Genomic DNA, 22,007 nt, shown 5'->3' with positions numbered 1-22,007 from the left:
AACTGCATGAGGACAACTATGCAAGGATACGATGGGGGCGCCAGGGTCAAATGACAGAGAGGGTACCAGTCAGCAGGGGGGTACGGCAGGGATGCGTGATGGCTCCGACATTGTTCTCCCTCTTTATAAATGGGGTGGTGGACCATTTGAGGGAGGACCCGGCGGATGCCCCCGTCCTTGCCGGGGAGAAAACCCCAACACTTCTCTTTGCGGACGACACCCTCCTGATGTCCAAGACCCCTAAGGGTCTTCAAAAATTGCTTGACCATTTTTCCCTCTTTTGTAACGATCGTGGGTTAACGGTCAATACTTCAAAGACAAAGCTAATGGTTCTATCTCCAAACAGAAAGGTTAGGAAGGTTTGTCTTACCCTGTGTGGATCCCCTTTAGAGGTGGTGAACGAATTTGATTATCTTGGGGTGAGGCTGTCCAACAACATGAGCTGGGATTCCCATATTTCAAAAATGGTACTAAATCTTAAAAGGGTGTCCGGTGCAATATTAAAGAATCAGCGCCTCTCTATTAGTAGACCGGTCGCCCCTGCCTTGGTAGTCTATGAAGGGAAGGCTTTAGCCTCGGCAGTTTATGGCTCCGAATTATGGGGTGCTGAAAATACTAAGGCACTGGTAACTGTAGAGAATAAGTTCATTAGAGATTTAGTCTCACTTCCAGTTTCTACCCCTTTGTTACCATTATTTTTTGATATGGGTAAAAAATCGATCTCGGACAAAGTTCAACTAAGGCCGCTGCTATTCTGGGTGCGCCTTAGAAGAACCCAGGAACTAGCCGGGTATGCCCGAGCGTTGGACGAGTTAATAACCCTAAATGTTTCTCACCAAATAAAGTGGCTCAACAACCTTAAGAAATTAGTAATATCAATAGGCCTGGGGGAGTCCTAGGTGTCACAAGTCCCTCCTGCAAAGCAAATTGTAAAGAAATTATATTGGGAATGGGTTGAGGCCAAGATTAATAACAACTCAAACCTGGGGACTTTAACAACGAACTTTCTTGATCACAAACCTTTTATGAAGTTGGAACCATTTTTGGATTTTATCCAAGTAGCTAGAGATAGAACTTTGTTCTTAACCCCTTCGACGCTGGTGACGGAACCATTCCGTCATCAGTCACGGTTGAGCTGTGCTGATGACGGAATGGTTCCATCACGACCACACCCGCGATTGGAATGTTCAGCACAGCGCTGAAATTCCTGCCGCACGGAAGCAGTTAAAATTAAGATATGGCACCCTTCCCCTTAAAAAATTTTTGGAAAGGTGGAAGACCAAGGGGGGGATTGAATTAAAATGCCCAGGTTGCCAATGTCCAGAGGAAACCCTTGGCCATTTTTTATTTGCCTGTTCAGCCTACAAATCTGGTAGGGCTAAATGGTTGAAACCTGTATGCAGGGAGTTGGGTGTAAAAGACCATAGGTCAGCACTCCGTATTATTTTATCCAACACTGTTTCCATGTACATCATTTGTGGGGTTGCAAAATATTTGGGGGGTGCTTGGATAATACGTTCTAGACTGTTGGGTAACGCATAAAAACTTTTAAATAAGCAAGTATTGTTTTAAAACATTGATTTTATTCCGTTGTTTCTAAATTGCTATTTGCTGTTCTGGATGTAATTGTAGTACTTTGGATGGATTGTTTTTTATGTATTTGTATGTTTGTACTTTTATGATAAATATCTATCGAATAAAGTATTACAACAACATTTGCATGCTACCTGGCTGGGGAGGATGCTTCAAGTTTTTGAATGGGATGTGTAGGTCCCATTCCTGCTGCTTTTCATTTCACTCCACCTACATGCTCCTCTGCGCTTTTGTCTCCCTTTAGTCAGACATCAGTTACGGCAAGCATCGGTCAACTCTATCTACTAACTACTACAAGTGTTGCAATAGATTGTGATTGAGTTTTGGATGCCATATTCTTGAGGGAAAACCGAAACTGCTGTGTGTTCCTGTATCCTACTCATTCCTCTGTTTCCATGTGGATAAATCTGCCTGATATTCCACAAGAAAAAATACATAGAAGCTGTATGATGCGGTCTCTGTTTTATTTTTTGCTTGACAGTCACAGACCAGTGTTTAGTTCAGCTTTCCTTCTTTCCAGGGCAGAGAGCTGCTTCCTCAAACATTTTCAAGAGGAGGTGCAGAAACCTTCCTGCCCTGTGTAGTTGACATTGCTTGCAGTCCATAAGCCACACCAGTCTGGTGATGGAAAGCCAAGCTTTCAAAGTGAGGAATCGCATTAGGGCTGGAAGTGAGTTTTAAAAGAAAAGCCGTGACAAACTGTTTTAAGTTAGGAGTGTGGAAATGTGTGTAATTTGCTTTTAAGTTATTTACATTCACGTGATTTCTCAAAAGGTTAGGAAACTTATGTGAAATGATGCATAATTTCGAAAAATGCAAAATTGCTATTTGGGGTTTGTTTTAGCGCAACCTGCGCCATTGTGTACCTTTTTGACGCAAGGATACACTTTGTACTCCAAAAAGGGGAAACATCCTTTACAATGCAACTTTTACCACGCAGTGCCTTTACGACGCAACTTTTACAACGCAAACCATTACAACGCATTGCGCTGGGGGGCGCTCTAGGATAGGGAATAGATTTAATTTACTATCCAACACCTTCCCTACTATCCACGGGGACTGGAGTTGGAATAGTAAATTAAACTATTCACTATCCAGCACCCCAAAGCGCTATGCGTTGTAAAGGCATGCGTTGTAAAAACCGCGTTGTAAAGGCATGCGTGGTAAAAGCATGCGTTGTAATGTCATACATCCTCCAAAAAGTAGTGTAAGAACAACATGTGCAGCAAACAACGGCAGCTTGTGTTTGGTCATTCTAGTTATTACCCTGCACCTGTGGTATCTGGTTGTTTAATTTCCCTGTTTCTTCACCCCGTACTCTCTAATCTGTCAAAATGACTCCATTTGCGACTGCATTTCCCTAATTCTGCAATATGTAAATTAATTCCTGACCACCTCTTTGTCACAATAGCTTCATCATGTAATTGTGCCCTGAAACTTTTCTGTAAGAGAACAATTAGAAAGATCCACCTGATATTTTCTCGCCAATTCAGTTAATTTATCATGGGTTGCAGACGCACATCTCGTAATTTCCTTACCTTAAATATATCAGTTTATTTTCCTGATATTGATTTAGATGTGAAATGTCTAAACATCCTCTGAAAATTTCTTCTAATTCAACCTTTCATTTCGGCATATCTAAGGATCTTGCTTTTCCTGGCTAGTAGATGGTATCCTTGATTCTCCCACTTTCTTATTCTCTAAAGTCTTCTCAAAACTTGGGTAAAAAATCCCATCATCAAATGATCCTGTTTCTCCCTATGCAATTGGTGTTATGAAGACAATTCTCCTCCCTTCTCTCAATGATTGAACATTCTGTGGTGGTGTCCAAGCAATAATCTGTGAATTCTGCGATTTTAGGATAAACCCTGAAACTGCTACTCCTCCGACAGCATCTTGAACAACAGTGTTTGGAATAATATTTATTGGTGCAGTAGCAACCGGCACTGCTAATGTCTGAGTGTCTCAACATGTGATATTGGGGTAGGAACAATCACAATTGAGGAAGTAACACTCGGAGCAATTACAGTCTGCCTCAATAGGTGTAGGGACAAATGGTAGTGCCAGATGTGGTCTCTCAATCTTAATCATACTTGGATCAACAGGGGCTGTAGCTGCTGTAGCACTAGCCATTGTAACATTATCCATACTCGTTGGGGGAGCCACATATGGAGGTGGACATGAGTAAAACAAAGCTTCTAAAATGTCATCACCTGAATCACTATCAGTGTTTGTGTTCTTTGCAGTTTCCTCATCATCTTTTTCCTGTTTCAGATTTTTTTAAATACTTTTCTGTGGTTGTAGCTGGATACATTCTAGCTCCCTCGACTACAAACTTAGTCCACCTTTGCTGCCCTTCATCTCCTCAATCATCTGCGTAATTTTGCATCACTCTCCTTGCTCTATTCTGATAACTTTCTTTCTCTTAAGCAAGAGCCGCTCTCTCCCAAGCCTTTAACGCTTCATATTGTGTAGATCCATGAGGTGCCTTCATTTCATAAAACATTTCTCGTAAGTTTTTAATAATCTTAAATCAAAAGTACCATATTGTGGAAATGTAACTGGTCCTGCATTTTCAGTGATCTTGCACCATTGAAGAAGTCACAAGTATGTATGGAGCCCTAGGAGCCCTACATTTGTCGCCATATAATGAGCTGGTGTACCTGCCGGTGGTGCCTCCTCACCCTCCCGAGCTAGGACTCCCACATCTCCCCTCATCAAATCTCTGAGAGCTTTAAAAACATTTAATCTTTGCAATAATTCAACAATATATTAACATTGGCGGGCGTGGCTTGTCACCGACTGATGGCCACACACTAGAGGTGCTCTGAGCTGTAAAATAACAATATGCACAACATACTCTGCTTCTGCTTGTGAATGCAAGGCATTGAAGACAGAAGGCACACGAGACACTAGGTTATGTGGTTGTTTCCCTACCACCTGCCTAGGGGAGTCAATTGGGATCTTGGAGCCGGGTTGGGCCTGGAGTTAGAGTCGTGGCATGCAGCCTGGGAAGCAGAGAGCACCCTTCTGGGGAGGACTGCTGCAGACCGGTAGACCTGTTTGCTGTTTGTCCTCATGCCAGGGCCCTGACCCATATAGCCACATAGCAGCCGGAGAAGCCCGAGGCGGTAAGGAGGGTGGATGGTGCTTATGGCTAAGCCGTCACGGACGTGGACCGGGGAGGGGCCAGGGCCTACGGCCAGGAGGTTGTGGTGAAGTGCTCCAGCCTGGCGCGGAGGAATGGAAGCAAGAGAGCATCCAAAGATGTGGTGAACCGTGGTAGAGGCTTGGGAGGCCTGGCATGAAAGCAGCCCTAGAGCACTGATAGGGATAGATTTAGCTGAAAATAGAGTTTGGGCACATGCAAGAGCCACACGGAGAAGGCTATATGATGTAGGGAACAAGGCGAATAAAATGATAGCTTGGTTGGAACAAAAAGATAAGGAAAGAAACTAGATCCTAGAAATTCATACACCTGAAGGGAACACACCTACCTCAGTGAGGTCCGGCAATTACTGCACTGAGCTTTTATGGGATATCTCCCTCCCTCCATTATCAGTTGATGACCGAAATACACTGGACCAGGATTTAACAGCTGAAGAAATAGAGGGAGCCATTAGAGACTTACAATCCAGTTAGGCCGCTGGTCTTAATGCCCTCCCGTTAGAACTCTACAAAAGTGTGAGGGACAAATTTGCGGATCATATGCTCAACATGTTCCAGACGGCTAGGAATTAGAGTACCTGCCCGAAGATCAAAGACTGACCACTTTCGTGGAAATACCCAAACCGGGTAAACCCCCTGAAGAACGTAGCTACTATAGCCCATATCTCTACTGAATCTAGAGCCTAAGCAAAGAACCTTATTACCAGGATTCGTACAGTGATCTCCTCTGTGGTCCACCTGGACCAATCTGGTTTCATACCCCATAGAAGTACTAGATTAAATCTCAGATGCCTGTACGGGGTGCTACTTTCGACCATAGCTCGGCAGATTGACTAGGCTGCGCTACTCTCACTAGATGCGTGTATGGCATTTGATAGTATTAAGTGGCCATACATGTCTCAGTCCGCACTTTTGTGAATGGGTGAAACTCCTATATCATAACCCGTTAGCAAGGGTGTGTGTCAATGGGGCGATGACCTGCCCTTTTGCACTGCACTAGGGCATCAGACAAGGGTGCCCGCTGTCCCCGATGACCTTCGCCCTGGCGCTTCAGTCACTGGCTGCTTGGGTCTGCCAAGACTCACTAATATCAGGCATGAAGGGTGCAGGGGACTGGGAAGAACTCATATCTTTATATGCAGATGACATACTGCTGTATGCCACTTAACCCTATCTCATGGTAGGTAGATTGCTTCACATATTTCAGCTGTTTGGCAGTTACTCTGGGTATCAGATTAATTGGGATAAAGCTCTCCTCTTAGACTGGCTGGGAACACACCTCTCATGGTGAAAGGTAAGTTTAAATATCTGCACATTCAGATATCGATGACAGCTAATGATTTTCTGACTGGTAACCTACTCCCACAAGTTGAAATACTCCGAAGAGATGTAGCACACTGGAGGAAACTACCAGTGACCTTGATGGGCAGGGCTGTCCTATTTAAAACGAGGGCCCTGCCTTATTTACTCTATGTTCTACAGAACACCCCATATAAAATATCACTGGACTTCTTCCAGAAAGTGGACAGTGAGTTATGTAAACTCATCTGGCATGAGGTAGTTCTCGGATTACGTTGCATAAACTTCAGAGGGGAGTATTTGAGAAGGGACTGGGGGTTCTGGATATTAGGAAATGCTACCGGAAAGCCCAGCTGATCACCATTAATTACTGGGTGTTTGCAGACAAGGAAGAATCCGCCTACCGGGTTGATCTAGCTACACTCTACCATAGAAAACTAGAAGGGCAACTGCAGCTGCATACATAGACAGGGGTCCTTGTGCGGCGTGAGGCCAAATATATTCTTGAGATGGAAGGGCCGCGCTCTACCATAGAAAACTAGAAGAGCACCTGCTACTGCATACACAGACAGTGGTCGGTGTGGTGCGGGCCAATAGATTCTTGGGATGGGAGGGCAAACTACAGAAAAAAACCCTCTCAGGGACAGCAACTTAGTGGGGGAGGCGGGGAGCCTGAAGGGATTCCACAAATTGGGGCACCTGGGCATAGAAAGGCTCAGAGATTTCTGGAGAGGTCAGGCAATGATATCCTTTGATGACCTGAGAACAGAATACCAGATGACAGATACAAAAAGATTTACAACTGGGACATGCTTTCCGCAGACATATACTCAAAAGAAAACAACTGCCGGAATACACACCTCTGGAAGACAATCTACTTCTACATACTAAGTTAGCCAAAGCCACCTCTCTAACATATAGGAAGTTCATGAACAACTCACCAGATGTCCCAGGGGCCCTGAGAAAGGCATGGAAAACTGATGTGGGACTGCTGGAGGAAGATGACTGGACCGAAGCACTTCAAAGTCCCAAAGAGGTAGCTATTCAGGCCCGCTTTCGGCTCATATAACGAAGAATTTTTCACAAATCCTACTCTTCTTGAATGCTTACGTAGCGGCTGGGATGATTTGACTCTGACTAGTGTGTCAGGAGAAATGGAGAGGTGGGGTTGTTATTTCATATTCTATGGGCCTGTCCCACTATTCTACAATATTGGCAGGCGGTGACACAGGGTATGAACGAGGTCACAGGCCTAGATGTCCCACTGGAGGCATGGTGGAATACCCTGTGTGTGTTGGGGGAAGTGATATAGCCCAAATAGCATTGGACTTGGCTCATTTTGGCTGCTGTGGTGGCGAAAAGGAGCATAGCTTAAGCCTGGGGAGCAAGACGCCCACCGTGGGTAAAGGACTGGAAATTTTATATAAATTGGTGCAGTAAAACAGAAAAATTGGTGCGCTAGATCAGGGTTTCCCACACAAGTGGGAAAAGATCTGGGGTCTGTGGGAGGCCTACAGGGAGTATTGAACATATACACTAAATAAATTGCAAATGTATGTCCATGGAAGTTTCACCAGTTTGATAAGCAATGTGAACATGTCCAACCCTGTATGAAATGTAGCCTTGATCATGCACTGGAGTTTACCGAATACTGTAAATGTGGCACAATTGTACGTACATAACTTCTGTCGTAAAGTACAATTCTAAAACTGTCCAAGTAAACTGAGCAAATGTTAAATAAAAATAATTAAAAATAAATGAACAGTGATCAAATTTAGAATTTTAGGGGCATATGTCGGAAGGCGTTTGCGATTCGCAAATGCCGGAATTCGCAAACGGCCTTTTGGTATGTAGGTACCACATTTCAAAATAAGAAATCGCAAAAATTTCGATTCCTTATTTTGCTCGAGCATTTAAGGAATCGCAATTTTGCGATTCCTTAACCTCATGGGTGCGGCGCATTTTCCCGCTGTGCGCTGAAGTTTTTAAAAACCTGCGGTTCATGACGAGCTCAGCTCGTCATGAGCGTACGAGAGGTGTACCTCATGACTAGCTGAGCTCGTCATGAGCGTCGAAGGGGTTAAATGCTTTTTAGGGGTGCCTTTTAAATTGCGATTTTGGCTTAAGGAATCGCAAAATACCACCCACTCCAAGTAGATGGTATTTTGCGATTTCCTGTCAAAATGCATTTTTAAAAAAAATTCAAAGTGCCATGTGGCGCACAGACATGCCCTTAGGGCATGTATGTGCGCCACATGTACTTACAGGCACATTCCAGGGGTGCAACAGGTGTCCTTGGGACACCCCGGCACCCTTGGAATTGCGATTCTCAAATTGCGATTTTCTCATAGAAAATTGCAATTTGAGAATGTATCCTATTGGCCTCTTGGCCCATAGGAATGAATGGGACACTCATTCCTTAATTGCAATTCGCAATTTGCTAATCGCAATTAAGGAATTTTAGAGATTCGCAAAAAAATTGCGATTTATTACCTACATTCCATTTTGCAATTCTCAAATAGCGATTCCTTAAAAATCGCTATTTGAGAATCACAAAATGTAAATTACCTACATATGCCCCTTAATGTTTTGGTTCTGTTTTTCACCCTGTATACATCAATCCCTTCCTCCAATCCTATTGCAACTTTTTTCACAAACCTATCACAGTTTACTACTTGATGACTCATCAACAAATCTGAGCGCGACACGTCACACCAACTGACCTATCCCAGCGCAGTGCTTTATGATGTAACCCTTCACTCCTTCCAGCGGCTCCCCTCCTTTACAATTTTCTCAAGCACAAATTCTACAAATCTAAGCAAGCACAATAAACAAATATCTTTTGTCTGCTCATCTAAAGAAATTCAAGTTAATTAATCCATGCAAGAAACAATTGGAAATAAGGTTTTAACACCCTACAGCTTCTCTACACACACACACATATTTATTTATTTATTTATTCAGTGTTTTCTATAGCACAAACAGGACCCAAAATGTGGGTGTCAGAGCGCTTTACAGATCAACCACATTCAAAATCAGCAGATATCCAATTCCTTAACGTCAAGTACAATGTACGTTTTTCAATAACATTGGCATATGCTTACCCTTACATAAATCACACAAATTGAAGATTACTAGAAATCAGATTACAGTAAAACATGCCATATCATACTTAAATTTCAAAAGAAAACCACTACTGAAGATCCTAGTTATCCACACTGGTTATAGTATTGCTAGTCTAATCAAAATATACATGTGGATTGATCAAGGTACCTGACCATAGATAACATCCCTGATGACAGTCGAAGGGACTAAATGTATCCAACCTCGCTAAATATAGCCTGTAGAGCCTAATCAATGAAAGTAAACTGGTTCGTGCACTGACCAGTTTCTTTGTTCAGTGATTAGTAGGACTTTAATCCTGCTTACAGTAGCCTACTTGAACAGCTGAATGTAGAGGATCGATGGGTTGTCTGCATATCTCAGAAAAAGTCTTAGTATACCCTGTTATTTGTTATGGGAGGAATTTACCCACCAGGAAAGACTTTGTTTCCTTTTTGAATCGTGGAAAGTAGGTGATTCTTCTAATATTCGGTGGGAGCAAATTCCAAATTCTTGGTGCAGCTCTCGTGAACGCTCTATCATATGTTCTCTTCCCACGGAAAAATGCTGGTTTCAGTAAAAAAAACTCTTTGATCCCCTAGAGGATCTACTGCCTCCAGACAGCGTAATTTTCTGGGCCTGATAACTTGGAGTTTTGTGGTATATTGCCTTGTGTGTAATACACGCAATATTTAGCTGTATTCTTGCCTCGTGAGGTAGTCAATTGAGCTCTTTCAAATGTGTCGGAATGTGGTCAAATTGTTTTGAGCCTGTTATAAGTCTAGTTGCCGCATTGACACAAGCTTTTAGGGGAACTGTTGAAATCTTAGGAAGCCCTGATAGAGTGGCACTTCCAAACTCATTTTTTGATATGACCAGTGCCGGGACCGCCGTTTTAAGATCACCTGAATCGATGAACGGCTTCAATTTCCTAAGGTAACTCAGATGGAAACAGGCATTTTTTTGCCATTGTGTCGATGTGGGTTTGCATGTTTAATTTTTTATCCAGCATGATTCCAAGAGACTTAGTTGAGTCTACTAGAATCGGGATATCGTTTAGTTCAATGATCATCTTGGTCCATTCCTTAATCCTGGATGAAAATTTTAGGAGGGGATATCAGAAGGAATTCTGTTTTCTGTGAGTTAAGCTTAAGATGATTGCCAGCTAGCCATTCAACGGTTCTCTCTAGTGCTTGGTTCATTATGTTGATCTCTTATGGTGATGAAATCTTCATATACAGCCGAGTGTTGTCTGCATACATGAGGAAGGAAATGTTAGCCTGTTGTAATACTTCTGTTAATGGTTCAATGTACAGATTGAATTGTGAAAGGGATAGAGTTGATCCGTGTGGAGCCCAATTTGAATTGGGGATGGCAGGGATAGCTTGTTGTTCAGAAGGAATCTCTGCGATCTGTGATCTGTTCTCTAGTAAGGAATAAAACCATTTCAGGATTGTTCCCAATAAGCCCATCCTATTCTCAAGGTGGTCTAATAATTTGTGATGGTTTACGGTGTAAAATGCGGATGATAGGTCAAGAAGGAAAAGGAGACAGGTTTTGTTGTGGCCGAGAGCAAGCAGAGCATCATCTGCTACGTGCAGAATTGCTGTTTCCATTCTCTGATCTGAACCCCGATTGGCAGTTGTTTAGTAGCTTAAATACAGTAATGTGTTCACTCAGTTGTTGTTGAGCACATTTCTCTAGTACTTTGGCTAGTAAGGGAATAGTTGTTACCGGCCGATAGTTGTTTGGGTCCCAGGGGTTCTCCGCAGGCTTTTTTAAGAGAGGGATGACTTGGCCAGTTTGTAGACAGTCAGGAAAATAACCTTGGGCTAGCAATTCATCAATTATCTTAGTCCAATTGGGGATGGCCATGTGGTTGAATGTGGGCCAACATTTTGCAGAAAGAGGGTCATTTAATGGTTGTTCGGTTTCAAAGTTAGTAAGATTTTGACATGTCATACTGGTCATATAGTTTGAAGGTTGACCAATGAGCATTATTTTTGGGCATTGCTTGTGCAGGTGGGGCTGGATTCTCTACTTATTTACTCTTTAGATTCAAGGCTTTGTCAGCGGTATTCATGAGTTCTCTCTCCAATGAGCTGGCTTTATCGGTAAAGAATGTTGAAAAATCTTCACAGCTCAATTCTGATTTAGAAGTTTATAGGGAGGATTTGGCTAATTTGCTTGATTGATCTTTTAGCAGATTGAAAAGTTTTCTCGGTCTGTTCTTTGCGTTATTGAGCTAATTTCTAAAAAATTATTTTTTTGATTTAAGTACCCTTTTATTCTAGGCTTTCCTGGTCTTTCTTAATTGTTTTAGTTGGGGGGATGATGACATTTGTCTCTATTTCAGTTCTGTTAGTCTGAGTTTCCATCTTTCTTCATTAAGTGAACCATTGAACCATGGGTTTTTATATTTTGCCTGTATTCTCTTAAGTTTTAGAGGGGCTATAAGTTCAGAAGTTAATTGAAGTTCACTCTCACAGCGTACTGTTAGGCTCTCTGAGTAAACATACACACACTCAAACACACACACCTACATACATACACACATACACACACACACACATACACTGTGGGAAATCACCCTATCTCATTGAGTAGTCAGTGGGACCTCACAAATCTGCACCTCAAATCTTTAGAAGACAATTAACACCACAATTTCAACTGTTTATCCCAGGATCTTAGACTACTTCAAGTCCGATAACAACTTCAACTGTTTAACATTTAATTAAAAAACACCATTTCAAAAAACATAAAAAACATCAACATAAGAATGTAATCACAAACAAGTAAAGACAACGGCGACACATAACCCTATGGATACTCACACCTTCATTACTGCAACTGTCTTTAAAACCGCATCTCCTTCAGTCTTTAAGTTCGGGCTTTGGGCTTAAAGGACATGGGAAATTGTAACTTTTGGCAACTTATTTCAGCTCCTCTCTCTTGCGACACTAACCGTCCTCTCACTAGCACTTGGAGCGGGGCTTTCTGTGTGTCAACCTTCATGTGTGATAATTAAATAACCCCCGCCACTGACCATTTGGATGTTTGATGGTCGATGAAGAGAAATGAGGAGCAATCATCTACATAAACAATACATAATTAAAGACTTTAGATTTAGTGAATGAAGAGAGAGTGAGTTAAAGGGTTTTATTTTCAAATCTTTTATTTGTCTATTTATTCATTGGGCATTAGTCTTTAGATGTCAACATTAAAATTTAATATACAATTCATCCATCGATATTTGATGATAAAATAGAATAACACGTTTGTTAAAATCACAGTCAGTATAGTAATAATACAACAAGCGTGTTCTATAAAAGAAACTCTCTATTCTAAATAAATCGGAATTGATGAGAGAAAATGTGTCAGTTCAGAAACCCTATGAAGAGTTCTGATAAAAGAAATCAATGTACAAACATAAAGCCTTTGAAAATCACACTGGAAATGTATTCGCAGACATAATTCAGCAGACATATAGAATTCGGCTAAATAACCTCTCATATAGATAAGCCAAGGAGATCAGAGACAAGTCTCTAGTCAGAATGTTGGGGAAAGGAGTTCCGTCTTACTCTAGGAACACATACAAATATAAACACACAACTTCTTTGTTGCTGCATTATTCTTTTTTCAATTTCTTCATCCACCAATAGAATATCAGCAGATTCCTGGAAACAGGTTCACTACCCATTCTCTCACCAGAGCATAATAGACTTTCAGACATTAGTCCTTGAAAGGTTACAGCATTTTTTTCTTGTGGTCCAAAACTTTTTCCCATAAATCATCCTTCCTGCGTTTTCGTCTCTTCCGGATAAGATACTCACAATCAGTTGTCTAATACAAAACAAAGGTCTATTCAGTAGCTAAATGTAGGCCTCAAAGTTGCAATATTTCCAGTTAAAAGAAGAAAGACATCTTACACAAACAACTGTTCAATGTGAAAAACAGACCTTAATGTATTGTTTCCCATTTAACGTGGCATCTACAGTTAGGCTAACTTAATTCTGGACTTTATTTTACTTGCAGGCCTATAACATACTGGTACGGTTATGCTTTATTTAAAGGTAAACTTGTACACATTACTAATATAAGAGTTTTCAATAGCAATACAATTTACTGCAGCAATGTCCCCGCTCTGATGGTTCATAAACTATCATAATTTCTTCACAAAAGAATCTTTTCGTGTGCAGTCTCATTTTCGGTTGAGTCATTCTTTTTATTTTTGAGGGTTCCATTTTTCTTCAACTTTATATACTCTATATTCTTTCTCCCCTCCCTTTCTATTTCTTCTATTATTTAACTTTTTCCATCTTCCTTTTTCTTTTAAGTAAAATAGCATCTAAATCCTCTATAAAAAAAGTATAAAATATTACCAAAAAGACACCAATGATTAATATAGGCCCTAATATGACTCTAAAAAATCCTCCCCTTATTGTTACAAACCAGTTGTCAATGGTGGAAACTCCTTTGCCTAAGCTCTCTAACACATTAAAGGTTTCTAAAGGTTCTAATTCACGTTTCATATCTGAAATGTTCTTTAAAAATGTTCCATCTTTCTACGCTAGTCTGGAATATAAGAGCCACAATGCTGAGCTTTTAGCATCTTGCAGACTCTGCCTTTCTCTGCTATCAAAATATCTAAAGCTAATCGATCTTGCAAAACCATTGATCCAATAGGTACTAATTCTGCCAGAAAATAACCATATGTATACGTACCTAATTTATATCATTAGGACTACTTCTACACTTCTACAGATGGTATTATTGCTCCAAAATGATCTCCCACTAATTGTGTCCCATCGTTTGCATTGCGTAGGTGTCTTTGCGGTGGTGTCATTGTTAAGGCTTCTCTTCTATTTACCTAATACATCCTAGGAAGTAGCAAAGCTAAATAACAAATACCCTCCCTAACAGCTAGCAACTGGAAATATGCATCTTGTCCAAATACAAAATTAACTCCAGGAATAATTGCCTCTTCCCCTATTAATATTTGGATGGGTCCTCCCAAAACTTCAAGTGTGTGTTCACAATTACTAATCGCAATATGTTTCTTTCTAACCTGGTTTCACTTTTTGCAATCAAATAATTTACCTTTTTGCCTTCTATTAGATTTGGGGGTCTCTCGTTGGCACATGTAGGTACTTGTGACAAATAGGGACCCTCTCCTCTAGTCAGGATAAGGGGATTACACTCCTAAAATAACCCCTGCTCACCCCCTTGGTAGCGTGGCACGAGCAGCAAGGCTTTATCTCAGAGGCGTTGTAAGTTAAGCATTTGTGACCACATACAGTAACCCAGTGACAACACTACAAATGGACACCACACCAGGTTTTATATAAAAAAATAAGAATGTTTTATATAGAGTTACCACAAGACCAATAATCGATAAAAAGAATCCACAGTACTATTAGATTTCAAGAGTTCTGGTCAAAAGGCTTAAACCAAGGTTCTGTGCGAGTCAGTAGCCTGGTCTGGCTACAGCATTGTTGAAAATAACACAGAGGCTAGCAAATCCAGCGGACCGCGTCGGTACGGGCCCACTCAAATGTCGACAGACTCAGTCACAGTACCTTTTACTTGGGGCGGCCGGCACGGATGTGCGGGCTGGTTCCGGTGTTCGTCATGGTACAGAAAGGAAGCGTTGCAGGACGTGTTGTCCCTCGATGCGGTGCAGGCAGTAGCCTGTCGACAGAGTCGGTGGATCCAAGGCGTGCGTTGCAGGGCGAGACGGTGCTTCGTTGCGGTGCTTGCAGCTTGAGGTGCAGCGACAGAGCCGGAGTTCGGGAGCTGGCGTCGATCAGTCCGGACAGCGGTGCAAGTCGGGCGGTGCGTCGCGAAGCATGCGAGGCGGTATCCAACTCCGGTGCGATCACAGGACTCGGAGTCAGCAGCAGGGACCTCTTTGGTCAGACTAGTACGAGTCGGTGTAGTGAGGCATTGCACGTCGCTGTGTCCTTCCAGTCGCGGTGCAGGCAACAGCTCAGTGACGGCGTCAGGACGGAGTCAGTGAGCTCAGAGCTTGCGTTGTTCGAGGCGGACGTTGCTTGATGCGGTGCCTACAGGACACCGGGCCGGTCGTGAGAGTCGGTCACAGCTCCCTGCCTCTGTAGCCACTGAAACAGCGTTTCCAGCAGCAATTCACAAAGGCTGGTGAAGTCCACTGGTCCTGGGACTTCGGTCAGGGGGCAAGCTCTCTCCAAGACCTTGGAGATCTTTTGCACAAGTTGAAAGTAAAGTCCACAAAGTTCTTTCTCCTCTCTTTGGCAGCCAGGCAACCACTGCAGGCCAATCCCCCAAGCAGCACTTCAGTTTGGGAATAGTCTCTCCTCAGTATCTTCAGGTTCCTTTCCTCAGCAGAAGTTTCGTCTTGTAAGTCCAGAAGTGATCTAATTTCTTGGGATCAGGGTCCCAATACTTATACCCCAAAACCCTTTGTTCTCTGAGGGGAGAGGGGCCTGTGCCTAGCCAAAACCAGTTCTGAAGCACTCTGTTTACCAGACTTCTCCTTTCCTTTCACAGTGCAGGGCAGCACATCAGACGCCCCACAGGAGGTGGAGCCAGCATTGTGGAAGGCAAGTACAGCCCTGGAGCACTTTGTTGACAGTCTTCCTTCTCTTCTTTCAGTGTGCAGGGCAGAGACATCAGACCCACCACAGGGGGTGGAGCCAGCACTGTTGGGGGAGGGCACAGTCCTATTCAGGTCCAAGGTGCAACTCCTCCCTCCCATCTAGATGCAGATCTCTCTGTTCACCACTGGGCTGCCCCAGCCTGTCTCCTGGAATCCCCCAGCCCTGTCACTCACAAACCCAGACAAAGGAATACACAACCTAGCAGAGGCAGACTTGAAAGGTTAGGCAAGCAAATACCTACTTTCTAAAAGTGGCATTTGCAAACACAGAATATTAAAATAAACTTCACTAAAATATGTATTTTATTATTCTGAGTCCAGGCATACTAAACTCGAAATTCTACCATGTTCTCTGAGTTGGTTAGGATTATAAAATGTAATAATTCTAACAGCCCATTCTGGCCTACGGAGAACAGGTAGCCTTGCAATAGTGAAAAACGAAAATGGCTGTAATTCACTATTAGGACATGCCACACACATCAGGGCTTGTCCTGCCTTATACCTTCAATGCAACCTGCCCTTGGGCCTACCATAGGGGTGTCTGATATAAAGAAAAGGGAAGGTTCAGGGACTGGCAAGTGGGTGCACTTGTCCAGTCAGCATGACAGTATCAGACTGCACACAGGCTCTGCAATGGCAGACCTTATACACATTTTACAAGGCCTCTTCTGTGGGTGGCACAACCAGTGCTACAAGCCCACTAGCAGCACTTGGATTTACACGCCCTGGGCACACTCCGTGCACTGTACTAGGGTCTGACAAGTAAACCAAATGGTCAATCATGGAATCACCAATTAATACATCAATTTACAATAGGGAGAGCATATGCACTTTAGCACTGATCAGCAGTGGTAAAGTGCCCAGAGTCATAAAATAGCCAACAACAGGTCAGAAAAATATAGGAGGAAGGCAAAAAGTTCAAGGATGACCCTGCAACAAGGGCCAAGCCCAACACAACCCCATTCCAGCCAAAACACAGGGTAGACCAATCACTACCTTGATGGGCTTCCCTGCTTAGGGCGATGGAACATGGACCTGGCCCGCAACAGCAGAGGCATATTCCAGTTCTATGCCAATCGGAACCCATTTCAATTCCTCTGTCCATACTCTCAGGGTCCACCAAGGTAATCCATGGGGGACCCATTTCTTCACCTGTGGACACCACCTGTACAGCATCTAACCTTAACTTTCTCACAGGTGTGTCCCAACAGACAGACAGCAAGTCACAGTGGCCACTGACAATAGTCAGTGGAAGGTACCACCTTCCAGAATTGTCAGGGCACCTGTGGCAGGTGTCCTGCACAATTCGCCCACCAGTTCAGGGGTCCTTTCCTGCAACTGGGCTACCAGGTCAGGGGGGACACCCTGAACCTGTCCCTCCAGCCTAGGGTCTAAACCCTTGGGCTGCACCGGGGTCAGAGGCAAGGACTCCCTTCCTCTGCACCCCCTTCCAGAGCAATGCACCCTCCCATCTGGAGTGGTACCCCTAGAAGCTACTTTGGTCAGGACACTGATTACAGTTGCCCCTTCCTCCAGGTCAGACAACACCTGAACCTGTCTCTCCTACCTAGGGTCTAAACCCTCAGGCTGCACCGGGGTCAGAGGCGAGGACTCCCTCCCTCTGCACCCTTTCCAGATGGCTGTACCCTCCCACCTGGAGTGGTACACCAAGAAGACAGACTGGTAGGTACACTGATTACCGATGTCCCTCCCTCCAGGTCAGGTAACCCCTGTACCTGGCTTCCCAACTCAGGGACCCAGCCCTGCAGCTGAACACTTGCCTGACACACAAGGACTTCCTTGGGAGCACCCATGCCCCCCCCGAGGGTAACACATAAATCCTGTGTTGTGTGATAGTCTGCCTGGCGCAGATCTCCCGTCCCCTGTCCATCTGACAGTACGCGAAGATCCCCAGGACAGAAGTGGTGTCACAATGGTCATTCACTGGTGACTCAGCCCTTCTGACTGGCCCCTGACCCACTGGTTCTTCCACTGGGGATTCTTTCCCCCTCTCACCCCTCCATCTGGACTTCTGCACCCTTCCAACTGGAGCGGCACTGCCAGATACCAGAACTACTGGAGCTCTACTTACAGAGGCTCCACGTTCTCTAGACACTGGGAGATCCTCCTCAAATGGCCTACAAGTACAGCCTAGGCCACCGACCTGATGTTCCCTTAAGAAATCATCCAGGCCCTGAGACTGGGTTTCGGGTACCTTGGGACAGAACCCACACTCACTCCTCCTCCTCTGAGACAGGACGTGAGCCCCTACACCCCTCCCACTACACTGGGACCTAGCTGGGCTACACTGAACCTCTTCCATCACACAGGACTGGAAGATACCTGAGCCACTCTTGGTGGAATCACTCCCCAATGCTTCTTCAGACCCTCTGGAATCCACCAAACGGTCAGCCTCCAATGTGAGCTCCCTGGGGTCAGAGAACTCATTCTCCAACAGGTGTTGGCATAGCTCTGGAAAACAGGGACTTGCAATATGCTCTCCCACAATTGGATCACACAGCCCCCTACAAGGGTTAACCAAACTATCCTTCACCCCACCATCCAGTGCCTCACACACATACTCCACACCACTCTCCTGAGACTGGCAAGACAGTATCTGACTGTCTCTGTCACACAACCCACACTCTTCTGGGCAGTCTTTACACTCACATTCCAGGATTTCAACTTTGGGGGTACCCCTCTCCCTGCACCTCTCATCTAGAGTCAGTAGAGTATCCCTCCCACTACTAGGACCATGAACCCCTACGCCAGTTACCCTATTCCCCTCAGGGACACTGTGCACCACTGGAGCTATCTCATGTCCTTAAACCTTGAGGTTATTTTTGTATGCCTTAACAGTGTCTGTGACTGTGGGTGATTTAAAGAAATACAATGCAATTTCAATATCTTTACCTTGTGGAGGAGGATTCATTATTTTCTGAAGGGGAGCTTTAGGAATAATCATGTAATAATTGGAAACATAATATTTAAAACTTTCCTGTCTAAATCGCATATGAAATTGCATATGAAAATAGGATAGGGAGGTATGTCTACCTCCTACACAGCTGAAGAAGGTAAATGTGTACAAGTGTAACAATCCGTAGTCTCTAAAGCCTGTGTATATTCTTGAACTGATCGAGAATAAACATTAGTCGAAAACACTTTTCTTGAATAATCTATAAATTAAGCCTTTAGTTTTGTCTCATCAATTGTGTGTGCAGGTGTAGACCTAAGTGTTTCTTCTCCTGGTGCAAAATTCATGCCAATTACGAGAACTATAATAGCTAATATAACAACTATTAGTTTGACTACAATTACTATCTTATAATTTGCTTTGGTAAGGACACACATGTCTGTCTACAGTTAGACCATAAGTAGAATAATAGCAACTGGCAGATTAATTTTCTTCGTTGACTACCACTTGTTCCAAACATGCAAAACCTCTTGATTTATCACTTTCAGTTGTTTCACTCATCTTAAATACAGACATCAGTGTGATACATCCCCAGTCCTACTCAATCTTCTTCTAAATGAGTTATTCCTACCCTTCTACTGCAACCTTGGTCCTAGAAAAATCTTCTTAATTCTATTCAGTTTCATTTATTTCAGTCTCTTATTTTGTTGGTTTAAGTACAGTTCATCAGGTGTTTCCTTAATTAATTATGTTTTTGTACTCACTAATTAGAGCTTGCTAAATTCTTGAATAGTAATATGTGTTTCAGAAATCTTTTTTCTTTCTTCAATGCTGTTTCTCTGTATGGCATGGGAAACGACCTTAACAACACGGTCAAAACACTGCAGTACATTTAGATTGCTGCTTTTACAACGCAAGTCGTTACCACGACTTGCACTGGAGGGCGCTTTAGACTAAGGAATAGTGTGAGTTACTATTCCAACACCTTCCCTACTGTACGTAGGCTGGAGTTGGAATAGTAAATCATACTATTCCTAAGTCCAGCACCCTACAACGCAAGTCGTTGTAACGACTTGCGTTGTAAAAACAGCGATGTAATGTACCGCAATCTAAATGATCGCATTGTCATATCATACATCCATATGGCATATCATGCCAGTTCAAATAACTCCGATCTCAGTTCATTAGGATTTTGTCCCAACGCATTTTGCACATTCTCCATGTGGTAAGTCCATTCAGGTGTATATTATCTTCGAAAAAGCACTCTTGCACTTGTGGATCTCCTTGGTTTCTGTTGATCTTATTCTGTTTCAATTATACCACTAAATTCTGTTTCTTCAACAACAGTTTGTGGCATTTATTCAACTTTCACACTTGTTCTCAATTTCCTCTTATCATTAGGCCACTCGGAGCTCTATGGGGGTCTTTCTCTTCTCACACGGCTTCCTTCATTTGGATCATTTGATTGCTCTTGTGGTGTTTCAGTAGAATCTTTATTTTCAGTTTTCAATTCTTCCTCTTAAGAGTGTAGTACCACACCACTTTTTGAGATTTCAAGAGCTTGCATTGGTATAGGATTTTGCAGTACTTCACCCTCCACTGGTCTTTCTGGATGTGCAAGTACTGGAGATCTCGGATTTGGCTCAAAGAACACTATTTTTTCACACAGGCACCTTTTCTTTGAATTTGTGATGCATGTACCCAATTAGGTATATCGGCACATTTCACAGCAGTGTTTGTGATTTGGATGACCTGGTAGGGACCTTTTCCACCATGGCTCCAAGCAGCATTTTCACACATGCTTCTTTACCAAAACCCAGTCACCTGGGTTAAGGTTGTGGCACTGCTTCTGATGTGGACTGGCAGTGACCTCTCCAGTCTGGTGATAAGCAGAATGCACCACATCAGTTCATTCTTTGCTGTAACTGAGCATAATGTCTTCTGTGCTGTTCACAAGTGCATTTCCAGGTACAGCAGGCAGTCTCATAGCTCGACCAATGAGGATTTCATGAGGTGATAATCTGTTTTCCTGTTAGGGGTACTTTGGTGACTCATCAAAAACAGTAATAAAGCATCTGCCATTTTAATTAAGTGGATGCACAAGCCTTGGGCAACTGAGACTTTAAGGCTTTGTTTACTTACTCCAGAGAAACCGAGAATCTGAACCACTGTCATACGGCTTGTACCTCTCTAGTAAAACTCTGCATTTGTTGGACAACATAAATGTCAGGATTGTGCCAGACTGATTCCGTGCATACCCTCAGGATATGCTGTCCTATATCCCTGCTAGCCCACAGTGCACCATCTGAACCGCTAACCTTACAGACTTACAAATGTGTGTGCAACCTCAGAACATGACAACCCTGATCTCTCAAGGAAATCATGGTAACAGATCTAGACTCCATTCATTTGGACTCTCATACATACCTAAAGAAATACACAAGAAATACTCAGCAAGGTGTTTCAATATTTATGGAAGCTTTGTGATTCTTGTATAAAATATGTGTGCTGTGATAATTAATAGAATGAAACAGATCACAGTGATTAGTATTATGAGAATAGTGAAAAAGATTAACAATTCCACCATTGTGCTAAAACAGTGAATATATACGGGCACATAAGTACTGTGTATAGTGTACTCATATCTAGCACTGCCCAGTGTGGATGATCTGCCAAATCCCTGCCGGGTGGCCTATCTCCCCATTACCTGCTGATTAGTGTCACCAGGCTGTCTGTCTTGCTGTAGAGCTGGACATCCCTCATGTTGGTAAGCAGGAATCAGCTGAGCTGGCATGCAGTCATGAGTGTGCTCAACAAAGTCGCATTTTAACAGGGGAAATTTTAACCAATAATGTGACATTCAAAGTGAATTTGTTTTTGTAAGCTCATCAGTGGGGACATGCTCTTCCCGGACTGTGAAATTTATACAGTCAAAACACGACTTTGTCAAGCATGCTTCACAACTTAGTGAAGTCTTTTTCATGTATTTCTTCTTCCCGTGCTCTGAGGGGAGCAAGTACTGTATCGACACAGGGGCGATAAAGATTTTACCCCAGAGGTATGTGCAAATTGCACTAATAAAAGAAGTCCCAAGAGTACAAATAGTCCCAGCAGGTATAGTTGGGATCTGAGACACATAACTTTGGTCCAGAGGAAAGCCACCAACCCTTGTTGGGCGCTAGTTGGCTAAAACATGTCGACCTCTCATTCCTTTTTATTAGATGTGTAGGATGACCTAATAGTCCGATTCACACCCTCTAGTTTTAACCTTGCCTCTGTTCTCTTTTTAGTTTC

Source organism: Lissotriton helveticus, chromosome 6, assembly GCF_964261635.1.
Source record: "Lissotriton helveticus chromosome 6, aLisHel1.1, whole genome shotgun sequence".
Classification (NCBI taxonomy): Eukaryota; Metazoa; Chordata; class Amphibia; order Caudata; family Salamandridae; genus Lissotriton; species Lissotriton helveticus.
The sequence above is the reverse complement of the archived record's forward strand: the minus strand, read 5'-3'. Positions refer to the sequence as shown.